The sequence below is a fragment of the Lepidochelys kempii genome, chromosome 7 (genome assembly GCF_965140285.1).
Source record: "Lepidochelys kempii isolate rLepKem1 chromosome 7, rLepKem1.hap1, whole genome shotgun sequence".
Taxonomy (NCBI): Eukaryota; Metazoa; Chordata; order Testudines; family Cheloniidae; genus Lepidochelys; species Lepidochelys kempii.
Window position 1 is genome coordinate 26,333,387 of NC_136386.1, and position 13,071 is coordinate 26,346,457.

Consider the following 13,071-nt stretch of genomic DNA (forward strand, 5'->3'; position numbering starts at 1 on the left):
CCCCCAAAATGCTTCCCAAAACCTTGCACCCCACTTTCTGGACAAGGTTTGGTAAAAAGCCTCACCAATTTGCCTAGGTGACTACAGACCCAAACCCTTGGATCTGAGAACAATGAAAAAGCATTCAGTTTTCACACAAGAAGACTTTTAATAGAAATAGAAGTAAATAGAAATCACCTCTGTAAAATCAGGATGGTAGATACCTTACAGGGTAATTAGATTCAACACATAGAAAACCCCTCTAGGCAAAACCTTAAGTTACAAAAAAGATACAGGTCTCAGAGTAACAGCCGTGTTAGTCTGTATTCGCAAAAAGAAAAGGAGTACTTGTGGCACCTTAGAGACTAACCAATTTATTTGAGCATGAGCTTTCGCGAGCTACAGCTCACTTCATTGGATGCATACCGTGGAAACTGCAGCAGACTTTATATACACACAGAGAATATGAAACAATACCTCCTCCCACCCCACTGTCCTGCTGGTAATAGCTTATCTAAAGTGATCATCAAGTTGGGCCATTTCCAGCACAAATCCAGGTTTTCTCACCCTCCACCCCCCCACACAAATTCACTCTCCTGCTGGTGATAGCCCATCCAAAGTGACAACTCTCTACACAATGTGCATGATAATCAAGTTGGGCCATTTCCTGCACAAATCCAGGTTCTCTCACCCCCTCACCCCCCTCCCAAAAACCACACACACAAACTCTCTATCCTGCTGGTAATAGCTCATCCAAAGTGACCATTCTCCCTACAATGTGCATAATTAAGGTGGGCCATTTCCAGCACAAATCCAGGTTTTCTCACATCCCCCCCACCCCCATACACACACAAACTCACTCTCCTGCTGGTAATAGCTCATCCAAACTGACCACTCTCCAAGTTTAAATCCAAGTTAAACCAGAACATCGGGGGGGGGGGGTAGGAAAAAACAAGGGGAAATAGGCTACCTTGCATAATGACTTAGCCACTCCCAGTCTCTATTTAAGCCTAAATTAATAGTATCCAATTTGCAAATGAATTCCAATTCAGCAGTTTATCGCTGGAGTCTGGATTTGAAGTTTTTTTGTTTTAAGATAGCGACCTTCATGTCTGTGATTGCGTGACCAGAGAGATTGAAGTGTTCTCCGACTGGTTTATGAATGTTATAATTCTTGACATCTGATTTGTGTCCATTTATTCTTTTACGTAGAGACTGTCCAGTTTGACCAATGTAAATGGCAGAGGGGCATTGCTGGCACATGATGGCATATATCACATTGGTGGATGTGCAGGTGAACGAGCCTCTGATAGTGTGGCTGATGTTATTAGGCCCTGTGATGGTGTCCCCTGAATAGATATGTGGGCACAGTTGGCAACGGGCTTTGTTGCAAGGATAAGTTCCTGGGTTAGTGGTTCTGTTGTGTGGTATGTGGTTGTTGGTGAGTATTTGCTTCAGGTTGTGGGGCTGTCTGTAGGCAAGGACTGGCCTGTCTCCCAAGATTTGTGAGAGTGTTGGGTCATCCTTTAGGATAGGTTGTAGATCCTTAATAATGCGTTGGAGGGGTTTTAGTTGGGGGCTGAAGGTGACGGCTAGTGGCGTTCTGTTATTTTCTTTGTTAGGCCTGTCCTGTAGTAGGTAACTTCTGGGAACTCTTCTGGCTCTATCAATCTGTTTCTTTACTTCCGCAGGTGGGTATTGTAGTTGTAAGAAAGCTTGACAGAGATCTTGTAGGTGTTTGTCTCTGTCTGAGGGGTTGGAGCAAATGCAGTTGTATCGCAGAGCTTGGCTGTAGACGATGGATCGTGCGGTGTGGTCAGGGTTAAAGCTGGAGGCATACAGGTAGGAATAGCGGTCAGTAGGTTTCCGGTATAGGGTGGTGTTTATGTGACCATTGTTTATTAGCACTGTAGTGTCCAGGAAGTGGATCTCTTGTGTGGATTGGACCAGGCTGAGGTTGATGGTGGGATGGAAATTGTTGAAATCATGGTGGACAGAAATAGTTATTGTATTCAGCACAATTCTTTTCTCAGCCATTTAAAGAAATCATAATCTAACACATACCTAGCTAAATTACTTACTAAAAGTTCTAAGACTCCATTCCTGGTCTATCCCCAGCAGAAACAGCATATAGACAGACACACAGACCCTTTGTTTCTCACCCTCCTCCCAGCTTTTGAAAGTATCTTGTCTCCTCATTGGTCATTTTGGTCAGGTGCCAGTGAGGTTACCTTTAGCTTCTTAACCCTTTACAGGTGAGAGGATTTTTTTTTTCTGGCCAGGAGGGATTTTAAAGGGGTTTACCCTTCCCTTTATATTTATGACAAGTGTTCCTGACATTGACCTCAACTTGGGCCCAGCTCTTGCTCCAACTGAGCAAACTCAGTTGGAGTTCTGGGTATTTGCAATCTCACAGGATCAAATTCTTGATTTCTTTGAGCTCAAGCCTGAAGTACTGAAAGAGGTGTGGAGAGCCAAGGGGGCTAGCATTCTATCTAAATAGAAAATCTAGACATCAAAAGATGTATTTAAACTTGCATTTTTAAAGCCTGGTGAGCACTGTTGAATCTTCATTAAAATTTACACATGCAAATCCAGTGTTTGTTATTGCTAACTTGGAGTTGAACACAGTTATCCACTTGCATGTGTAATATGAATTGTTTAGGTACACAAGCACTTTTATGAACTCATCCAATGCACCCCCTTTGAAAATTTGCCTTTCATCATAATACCTGGCCCTTATAGTGCTTTTCACCTGTCGATTTCATATGTTTTACATAGGTGGGTAAGTTCTCTTGTCCTTATGTTAAAATTGGAGAGATTGAGGCCCAGAGAAGGGAAATGACTTGCCCAAGGTCACCCAGCAGGTGTAAATGTGATTGGCCATTGTCACTTCATAACATTATCAAGCCAAAACTTTTATTTATTTTACAATTTATATTCTCCTATTGCATTCCCTCCTGTTTCCATACAGCCTGTATAATTGCTACCTAAAGACTATGACTAGTATAAAATTATGGTTCTGTGTTGGACAACTCTATGTTAAGAACTTTAGATTAAAGGAAAATCTCTGCATGCTTCCTGGTGTAATCTAGAGTCTCCTTTCTCTCCACTTTTAAAAGATCTTGCCCTGTTGAATTGGCTGTCTCATCCTAATAAATAATTTTACATTTTGATATTTTTGCTATTATGTGCACTGTAACTCACAAACCAAAATACTAGGGTTGTCAATTAATTGAAGTTAACTCACGTGATTAACTCCAGAAAATTAATTGCGATTAAAAAAAATTAATCGCAGTTTTAATCACACTGTTAAACAATAGACTACCAGTTGAAATTTATTAAATATTTTGGATGTTTTTCTAAATTTTCAAATATATTTATTTCAATAACAACAGACTACAAAGTGTATAGTGCTCACTGTATATTATTTTTATTACAAATATTTGCACTATAAAAATGATAAACAAAAGAAATAGTATTTTTCAGTTAACCTCAGATAAGTACCATAGTGCAATCTCTTTATTGTGAAAGTGCAATTTACAAATGTAGTTTTTGTGTTTGTTTGTTTCATAACTGCACTCAAAACCAAAACAATGTAAAACTTCGGAGCCTACAAGTCCACTCAGTCCTACTTCTTGTTCAACCAACTACTACAAGAAACATGTTTATTTACATTTATGGGAGATAATGCTGCCCGCATCTTGTTTACAACGTCACCTTGTGCCAGGGTGCTAAGCAGAAAACTACACTCTGTCACTCTAGCTCCAATTAAGGGAGACGAATTGGAGCTGGGTAGCTGACCTGGCCCTGACTGGGGAAGCTTGAACAACATGATTCATCAGGCCGGGTTGGATAAGAGCCCCAGGGGAAGACAGTCGGGGCAGGTGCTGGAAAGAGGAAAGCTGCAGTAGAGGGAAGGCAGTGAGGGGAAGCAGAGAGAGATAGCTTGCCCCCTCTCTCCTGCCAGTGGACTACAAGAAAGGGACTACTTGTATGGTGGAAAGGTGGTGGGAGCACAGCATATAAATAAAAGCCTCAGGTGGGCACTCCATCTAAAGGTCTCTGTGTGACTTTCTTAGCCCAGTGGGGGCAGGAGCCAGGAGGACCCTGCAAGGACGCTGCTATACACCTGAAAGTGAGAACAGGCGTTCGCATGGGACTGTTGTAGCTGGCGTTGCAAGATATCCCATGCGAATGCCTGTTCTCACTTTCAGGTGACATTATAAACAAGAAGCGGGCAGCATTATCTCTTGAAAATGTAAACAAACTTGTTTGTCTGACCGATTGGCTGAACAAGAAGTAGGACTGAGTGGACAAGAAGTAGCGTCTAAAGTTTTACATTGTTTTATTTTTGAATGTAGTTATTTTTTGTATATAATTCTACATGTGTAAGTTCAACTTTCATGATAAAGAGATTGTGCTACAGTATTTGTATTAAGTGAATTGAAAAATACTATTTTTGCAGTGCAAATATTTATAATAAAATATAAAGTGAGCACTGTACAGTTTGTATTCTGTGTGGTAATTTAAAACAATATTTGAAAATGTGGAAAACATCAAAAATATTTATATAAATAGTGTGACGCAGCAGGAAGGGGGGAGTATTGACCTGGGAATGTTGCAGGTGAGTTTTACTTGGACTGTCTGCATTGGGGATGGGAGACTTTCCTTGAGGGATGTAACATGAAAGCCCAGGTCGGGGGTTGGGGCCAGGTAACACTGTCTGCCCGGGAAACTGGACAAAGGCTGGAGGAGGAACCAGGGGGAGGTGGGGTGAGACGGCTGGATGGGGTATCAGTTTCGAGCTGGCTGGGGAAATGGAGGGAGCCCCAGGGCTGGGATCTAAGCTCCCTGCCCCCCAGAAGGACTTGACTGAGGAGTCCTGGTTGTACCTACAAGCTCTGTCTGGGACTGTGTTCCTGTCGTCCAATAAACCTTCCATTTTACTGGCTGGCTGAGAGTCATGGTGAATCACAGGAAGTGGGGGTGTAGGGCCCTGAGTCCCGCACACTCCGTGACCAATAGTATTCTGTTAATTTTTAACAGCGCAATTAATTGCAATTTTTTAAATCACTTGTCAGCCCAACAAAATACCTGGTGTCATTGTTAAAGGGCATCCTGTGATTCAGACCCACTTTTAGTCCCTGTCAAGTACACTTCTCTGGTGACTGGTGTTGCTACCGTCCCTTTTTCTGGATGGATCCATGTGGTCCTACTGCTCTTAGACAGGATCTTTGGGCTGTAGGCCCACCCCCATTTACCAACTGTGTTAATAGGACATCTCCAACTTTGTTTGGCACCTGAAAACTCTTCCTTTTGAAAGCCTGTGACCAGTGGCTGATCAAAGTGACTCAAAAATAGCTTCTTCCAAACAAAATATTTATTCATCCAAAGGTACATAAGTAGAGAAAAGGGTTAAGGATCTCACTTGAGTTTTATTCTTTCCTTGAAGTTTTTGGTAAATTTCACTCAGTCCAATCATCCCTACTCCTACAGTCCTTGCAGCAGTCTCTGAGTCTTTCTGCCAGAGACTCATCTCCAACTACTGCTGCCCTGCTCACCTTTTCATCCCTTTGATCTTATGCTTGGGCTGAGGGAAAATTAACCTGCTAGCCTGGTTGGAGCTAGGCCAGGGGCGGGGGCATTTCTCTATTAATGACTCCCTTGTTGTTTTCCTTAATGACCCTTGGTATTCTCTCTGGTGGTACCTTATTGTTATCATTGTTTCCATGCGTGTCTGTTTCCTCCAATAGGCTCCTTGAATTTAGCTCTGTGCAGTCAGGTAGGATAATATCAAGAAGGTAAACTGAGGTGCATATGATATTCATAAAAATAATACAAATAACTCATTCTCCTCACCTTCTCCATGCTATTTATTAGAAATTTCTCATTATCCTAACATGAGAGAAATAAGATGGCAGGAGTACAGGCTTAGTCATGCATAATTCACTTTCAATCACACTGTGGCTTTCCACCTGAAAACATTATCTTTACATGTACTTCTGTCAATGAGAACAATCAGAAAAAGCTAGAATTTGGTGGAACAATAGACATGAAGTTATGCAAAGCAGAATTATCAGGAACTAAGAAAACTTAATTTCTTAAGATATGAGGAAGAGCACTCCTTAGGGAGTTTGCAGAAAAAAGGGAGACAGTTCATTGTACCACTAAACCTTTAGTCTCCAGAGTGGTGCTAAAGTAGCCAGACATTACCAAATAGTCCAGGGTTTACCTCGGTAACCACACTGGGGAAACTTCCTGGCTCTCAAACAGCCTGTAAGAGTTCCATTGTTTGTGGGAATTGTAGAAATGTAGGGCTGGAAGGGCCTTCACAGTAAAGTTCAGCCCGCCCTGTGCTGAGGCAGGACCAAGTAAACCTAGGCTATCCCTGAGAGGTATTTGTCCAACCCATTCTTAAAAACTTCCAGTAATGGGGGTTCCACAACCTCCCTTGCAGGTCTAGTCCAGAGCTTACCTACTTTTATAGTTAGAAATTTTTTCCTCATATCTGACCTAAAATGTCCCTTGCTGCAGAGTAGCCCATTGCTACGTTTAGTGGACATGGAGAAAAATTGATTACCATCCTCTTTATAACAGCCCATAGCATATTTGAAGATTATCAGGTCCCACATCAGTCTTCTTTTCTCAAAACCAAATATGCCCAGTTTTTTACTGTCATAGTCTCAGGATGCTTCAAGATCAACCTATCTGTTGTCTAGCAAGTTTTTATGCTAAGGTATCCCTATTTCTGTAATATATTTATTACTAAGGCCCTACTTTACTTCTGATATTGTAGAAATTGCGGATTCTACCATATTCAGATTCCACTGTTATTTTGACAGTGGGACCCCCACTGTGCAGCGGGGTTGACAGTGGGAGCCCTCGCTGTCAGCCTCGGGCGACCAACAGTGGAAAATCATGGACAAGTAATAATGGATTTTATAACTGCAAATAATAAAGTCCACTATTACTTTTCCACAATTTTCCATGACTTGTCCATAACTAAGATGTAATTTTTTGACAGTCATCCCACAATTCAAGTAGGGCCTTACTTATTACCATAAGATAATGTGAAAATGCCTATCTGTTGTGGAGGTAGACAAATCCCTTTTTCTGAAGTTAGAACAGTCAAACAGCTGGGTATCTGCTGATTTTAACATAGTATCGGACAACTTACTATGTTTCTGATTAAACTCAAAAAGGGAAGAGCATGTTTAAATCTTCCTTTGTGGTATTGGCTTATGCGGAAATAATATTTGTTCCTTATTTAATTCACTTTCTCAATTTATATTGCTATCTTTAGGGTTTTCCTTTCCCCCCGCCCCCGGCTTACCTAGGCAAATAAGGATTCTCCAGGTTCCCTCCCTTTGACTGGTAAGATTGTACACTCCAACTTCTTTGAAGAGAGTTAATATACAAAATGGATGGGTGTCATTTTTATTTGAACTTAGTAGTATAGTTCAATTGTGAACTATATTTGTGAAAAAAACAGGGAAAATTGACAACAATATGAATAATAAATATAGCTTATTAGTTTTTGGAAAAAAATAGAACTAGTCAATTATACTTGTGACAGTTCACTTTGAGAAATTTCTTCATTTCAAAGATGCTTTCCCTTGAGCCATTGGAGGAGAAGGTTCTGTCTTGAAGAGCAGTCTTTAACCAACTTACTACTAGTTTTCACCAGTCTCTAAATAGTTTTTAATATGACAGTTTATTTATAGATTACTAAACCTCAATCTTCATTTGCAAATATCAGTTTAATACACTTTCTAAACAATTTACTTGGTCTTGTTATGTACAAGACCAAAAATTGCTTTTAATGTTATTTATACATGGACGTGTGTACTCAGAAAGCATTGTTGCAAGTATACTCTGAATATTGTGGATAGTATTTTCAAAGCAGCCTCAAGGAGGCAGATGAACAACTCCCTGTATGTGCCTAACTCTCTTAAGCTCCTCCATAGATCCAGCCTTTTCCTATTATAAAACATGATATGAAAATTCTAAAGGATAAAAATCATCTGCTCTAGACTAAGAGTCCTGATTCTCCCTTGTTCTGGAGGACCACAGGCCTTTCTGAACTATAGAAATATACATGTGTGAAATCTTTTGTAATATCTGGACAATTGTAGACTAATGTACCTATTGTTTTTCCCTAACCCAAGATGATTAGTGGTTGTCATGTATCCTGCAGTATGAATTGCTATCCCCCCTTTTTTAAAAAAAATCCCTTATATTGGGGTAACATCTTTAACAACTGTAACTTTTCCTTGTAACAACATCATGCAATAACTGTACAATTAATAGACCCAGATCAGAGTAAACTGATTCATTCAGAGTATACATTTGATTTTTTTTAAACATCCCTCCCCCCGGCCATTCCCACTACATGGCAGAGTTATGGTTGGTTAGATATCCAAACTCTGTGTTTCCATATCTTAAAAGTAAAACCCGACATGTTAAACTTAAGGTTAACTCTGAATATCCTGGGTTTGTAATGCTTATTTTGGGCATAATTATGACATCCCTGTATTTTTAACCCTAAATTTCTTATACATACTTACAGCCTTAACTCAATAGTTTGACAACGGTTTAACAAATAATTTAAACACCAAGCCAGCTGTGTAACCTGGAACAATGCCCAAGAATTGATCTTGAAACTGTTTGGGGGATATAAGAGACTTTGTAACATGGGCTTGCTTAAGTTTAAAGTTTGGAGATGTTTAGCTAGAGGGTTTTGTTTGCGCTTATTAGCATATGTAGGAATAGGAATGGACTCATTAGTGAAACTTTGAGCCTGATCCTGCACTGCTTTCTTAGCAAAGATTCCTAATGGCCTGACAGTTTCTTTCTGCAAAACTGCAGATGATCATTTAACAACCAAAACCACAACTGGGCATTTACTCTTGTAAATGGGGTCATTCCATGTGCATACATGAGCTGCAGTTATCGAGAGCAGAGGGTGCAGCAGAAGAAAAACAATGGAGGCGCCTAAGCAGAGGTCCACTTCTCCCAGTGAACCACTCAGAAGTCATTAGGAGGAGCCCTTTTGTGGTAAGTTTATAGTGAGTGAATTTATTTTGCAGCTATATTCACATTGTTTACATTTGTCATCACTGAACTCATTTTTCTGTTTTTCTGTTTTCTACTGAATTTACTTTAACATTATTTTTCAGTTCCTCTTCATTCATCATCTTTATTGGTGGGGGAGAGGGGCTTGGCAAAGGATGTGATCAATTTAGGTTTTGTTTTGTTTCTCTTGCAGATACTGTATCATCTTCTAGGAATTACTTTGCTGTAAGAGAAGAGTAAGAAGAGGGAATTAATGATTTCCCTCCTCTCCCCTTCCCCCCAACTGGGCCTGAAAGATTATAAACTGAGGCAGGTAAGGTTACAATTCCTTGACTTGTATTCCTTTTTCATTTGATGTGAGGATTGTGCACTAGCTGTATTGTAAGAATGCTGTGTGGGCATATATGTATGAGGCAGAGTATTGATCATACAGATAAATAATACAGATCATAATTAGATAATGGGATTGTGAGTATGAAAGGTAAAAGTATTCAAGTAATATAGTATCTTTTTTTTCTCTCCTATAGATCTTGTATATGATGATGTCATCCAGTTTTACTTGCTAGTTTCCTCCGAGAAAATACAGGAAGATGGGAGACTCTGAAGAGGCTGTCTACACAAGGATTAAATTACACTTTGTCTTCCTTCTAAAGATACCTCCTTACATTGTAAACTGATCTAAAGTATATAGTAACATCCAAAATTACAAAAAGTTTGTTAAAATGAATGTATTTAACTCACACAGTGTGCTTTAAATATACATTTTTACTGAAAGTGTAAAAAGCTTTTGAATATTGATGTAAATACCATAAGCGCCCTCTGCAATGATTTCCCTTTAAAAAGTCAGATAATAATTAATAATTTGGAGGAGCTACACTGTGTGGGAAAAAGAAAAGGAGTACTTGTGGCACCTTAGAGACTAACCAATTTATTTGAGCATGAGCTTTCGTGAGCTACAGCTCACTTCATCAGATGTTTACCGTGGAAACTGCAGCAGACTTTATATACACACAGAAATCATGAAACAATACCTCCTCCCACCCCACTGTCCTGCTGGTAATAGCTTATCTAAAGTGATCAACAGGTGGGCCATTTCCAGCACAAATCCAGGTTTTCTCACCCTCCACCCCCCCACACAAATTCACTCTCCTGCTGGTGCTAGCCCATCCAAAGTGACAACTCTTTACATAATCAAGTCGGGCTATTTCCTGCATAGATCAAGGTTTTCTCACATCCCCCCCACCCCCATACACACACAAACTCACTCTCCTGCTGGTAATAGCTCATCTAAACTGACCATTCTCCAGGTTTAAATCCAAGTTAAACCAGAACATCTGGGGGGGGGGGTAGGAAAAAACAAGAGGAAACAGGCTACCTTGCATAATGACTTAGCCACTCCCAGTCTCTATTTAAGCCTAAATTAATAGTATCCAATTTGCAAATGAATTCCAATTCAGCAGTTTCTCGCTGGAGTCTGGATTTGAAGTTTTACCAGCAGGACAGTGGGGTGGGAGGAGGTATTGTTTCATGATTTCTGTGTGTATATAAAGTCTGCTGCAGTTTCCACGGTAAACATCTGATGAAGTGAGCTGTAGCTCACGAAAGCTCATGCTCAAATAAATTGGTTAGTCTCTAAGGTGCCACAAGTACTCCTTTTCTTTTTGCGAATACAGACTAACACGGCTGTTCCTCTGAAACTGTGTGGGAGACATGCATAAGCTAGAGCTAACTTCTGGTAGCAAACACACTGGCAATACAATTTTTTTAAAATAGAATTTTTCTACATATGTCCTTTTTATGATCTCTGAGTGACATATGGAAAAGCTAAAACATACAGATATAAATTTGTACATAGTTTTCTATTCCAAGGTCCATGAGAGACCACAGACTTAATTTTGATCTTGTTTATGTTTGTTTTACATCAATGAAATCCCACTAGTTAATAGTTACTCCTGTCTTACACGGATGGAAGTATGATGAGAATCAGGCCTTAGATCTACAGGGATCACTTCACCCACCACTAAAATGCAGCCTCCTGAAGAACAGCATATTGTGATATCAACTAATAGAAAATATGAAATGTATTTTGAAGGGAGTTTTCAACACACTGAGATGTTGGATTATGTACCTATTTCTGAAGAGAGTTTTGGTTCAAAGGAAACCAAGAATTGTAGATGTTCATGGGATATCGGTCAGTTTGAAAGACCAGGTAAAAGACTAGCTCTTTAAGAATGGAGGCCATGTAGTAAAGTATGTGGGCCCAGAAAATCTGTTGGATTCTATGGAGAGAGTCTATAGAGAGCTATAAATAACTAGAAAGCATTTAACCAAGAGGCAATGGAATGAGTAAAATAAGAGGCAAATTGTTGCGATATTATGTTAGCAAGGTTAGAGAGTTGGAAAGCTTCCAGCAGGTAACTTTTTATAGCTTCTAAATTTTGGTTCTTTCTTTACACAGTTTGTAATATTCTACCTTCCTAATAATATTGGAGCTTGATTTTTGCAATAAAGTAGTACTTAGAACTCTCATTGTTTTTTTTTTAAATGGGACTTCCCTAAATAGAATAGTTACAGTACAAAGCCTAGTGTTTAGAATAAAGTTTAAAATTTATTTTTCTCCACTGTTTGGGTTTTTTCTATTGGACAAATATTGATTTCCCCTCCCTTCCCCTAATGTTTTAAATTGAACTGAATTTAACATGTGGAGCTCATGTGTGTTTAGTTTCATCTTATATGGAGCCTTGTGCCAAAACATCTTTGTGCATTAACTTTACTAATTGGTGTCAGCACACCTCTGGGAATAAATGTTATTAGTTAACTGCTATTTCAGAGCCAAGGGCAACACAACTACTTGTTTTTTATAAGCGCTACTAAACAAGTGGCTGTTTTTTGTCAATAATGATGACATACAGTACATAAAATCTGAGGCCTTTCAAATATACAGTAGTAATCAATTTCAAGCAAAAAAAAAAGGTGGGGTTATACCCTCCGCTTGTGTAAACTGCTGTGTTTACACAGGTTGAGGATCTGGCCTGTAAGAATTGGTGGTGTGTATTTTAGAGACCAGTGAAGGAGATAAAACCCAGGCTCATGAGCTGAATTTAGGTGCAAATATGAGGGTCATAGGTCAACTGGCTCCAAGGCAGATGCTGTAAGTTGTACAAAGTATACCACTGTGCTGAAGATGATTATGACTGATCTTGTCCAAGACTATATAAAGCTGAGTAGCAGATGTGAAGTATGTGCAGAATAAAACATTCCAGGCAGTCATCAGACAAAGGACAGTATGTACTGGGCTACAGAGACTAAGCAAATTGACTAAATCAGATTGATAAGCCTCTTTATGTACAGTGTGATAGTTACAAGAAAAAAATAGAATACCCATTGTGAAGTGCCTAAAGAGAAAAGTGTCAGACTTCAACAAATGTTTAGGGAAATCTAAAAAAAATGAGATGAAGTATTAAGAAAAACTGATAGTTAAAGATGGGTGAAAGAGCTTTGAAAAGTTTGAATACCCCTGAAGGTAAAAGGTGGATAAGAATATGATACCAGTTATATGTTGATGTACGTGGGGTTCAAATTGAATGTGTGGGTAAATGTGGGAAAATGGGAGTTTCCCCTACTCCAGGTCTTTTCTTAATTTCAAAGCAGATAAATGTTTCTGCAAAGATGATAAGCATTGAAGTAGTTAATAATGTCAACATCTATTTTCTCATAACTAGGCATAAGAGTTAACGGGGATAGTTCAACTTGTTGGAGACAGTGGGCTAATTAATCTCTGGAGGCTTGGCATCAAGCAGTGCAATGAGAATGTAGAGTGAATTCCACAGCAGTAATATTAGTACTGGTATTCCATTTAATGATTTCAAAAAGCTTTACAGATAACTAAACGCTGCAATATTTTTAGATTGTAAACTCTTCAGAGCAGAGATTGTGCCTTTTGGAAAGCACTTTCCAAACTGTGGAATCTATCAGATATAATTTATTAATATTTGAGAGAGGTATGTATGGATA

At 39.3% G+C, this 13,071-nt stretch overlaps 1 protein-coding gene and 1 long non-coding RNA gene across 10 annotated transcripts in view; both read left to right on the forward strand.

Annotated features, from left to right (window-relative positions):
- Positions 1 to 13,071, forward strand: part of ERC2 (ELKS/RAB6-interacting/CAST family member 2) — an 833,583-nt gene that overhangs the window by 189,790 nt on the left and 630,722 nt on the right. The window lies entirely within an intron of this gene.
- Positions 8,956 to 9,725, forward strand: LOC140915249 (uncharacterized). Its single transcript, XR_012160112.1, has 3 exons — positions 8,956 to 9,039; positions 9,251 to 9,370; positions 9,585 to 9,725. It is a non-coding gene; the product is annotated as an uncharacterized LOC140915249 (long non-coding RNA).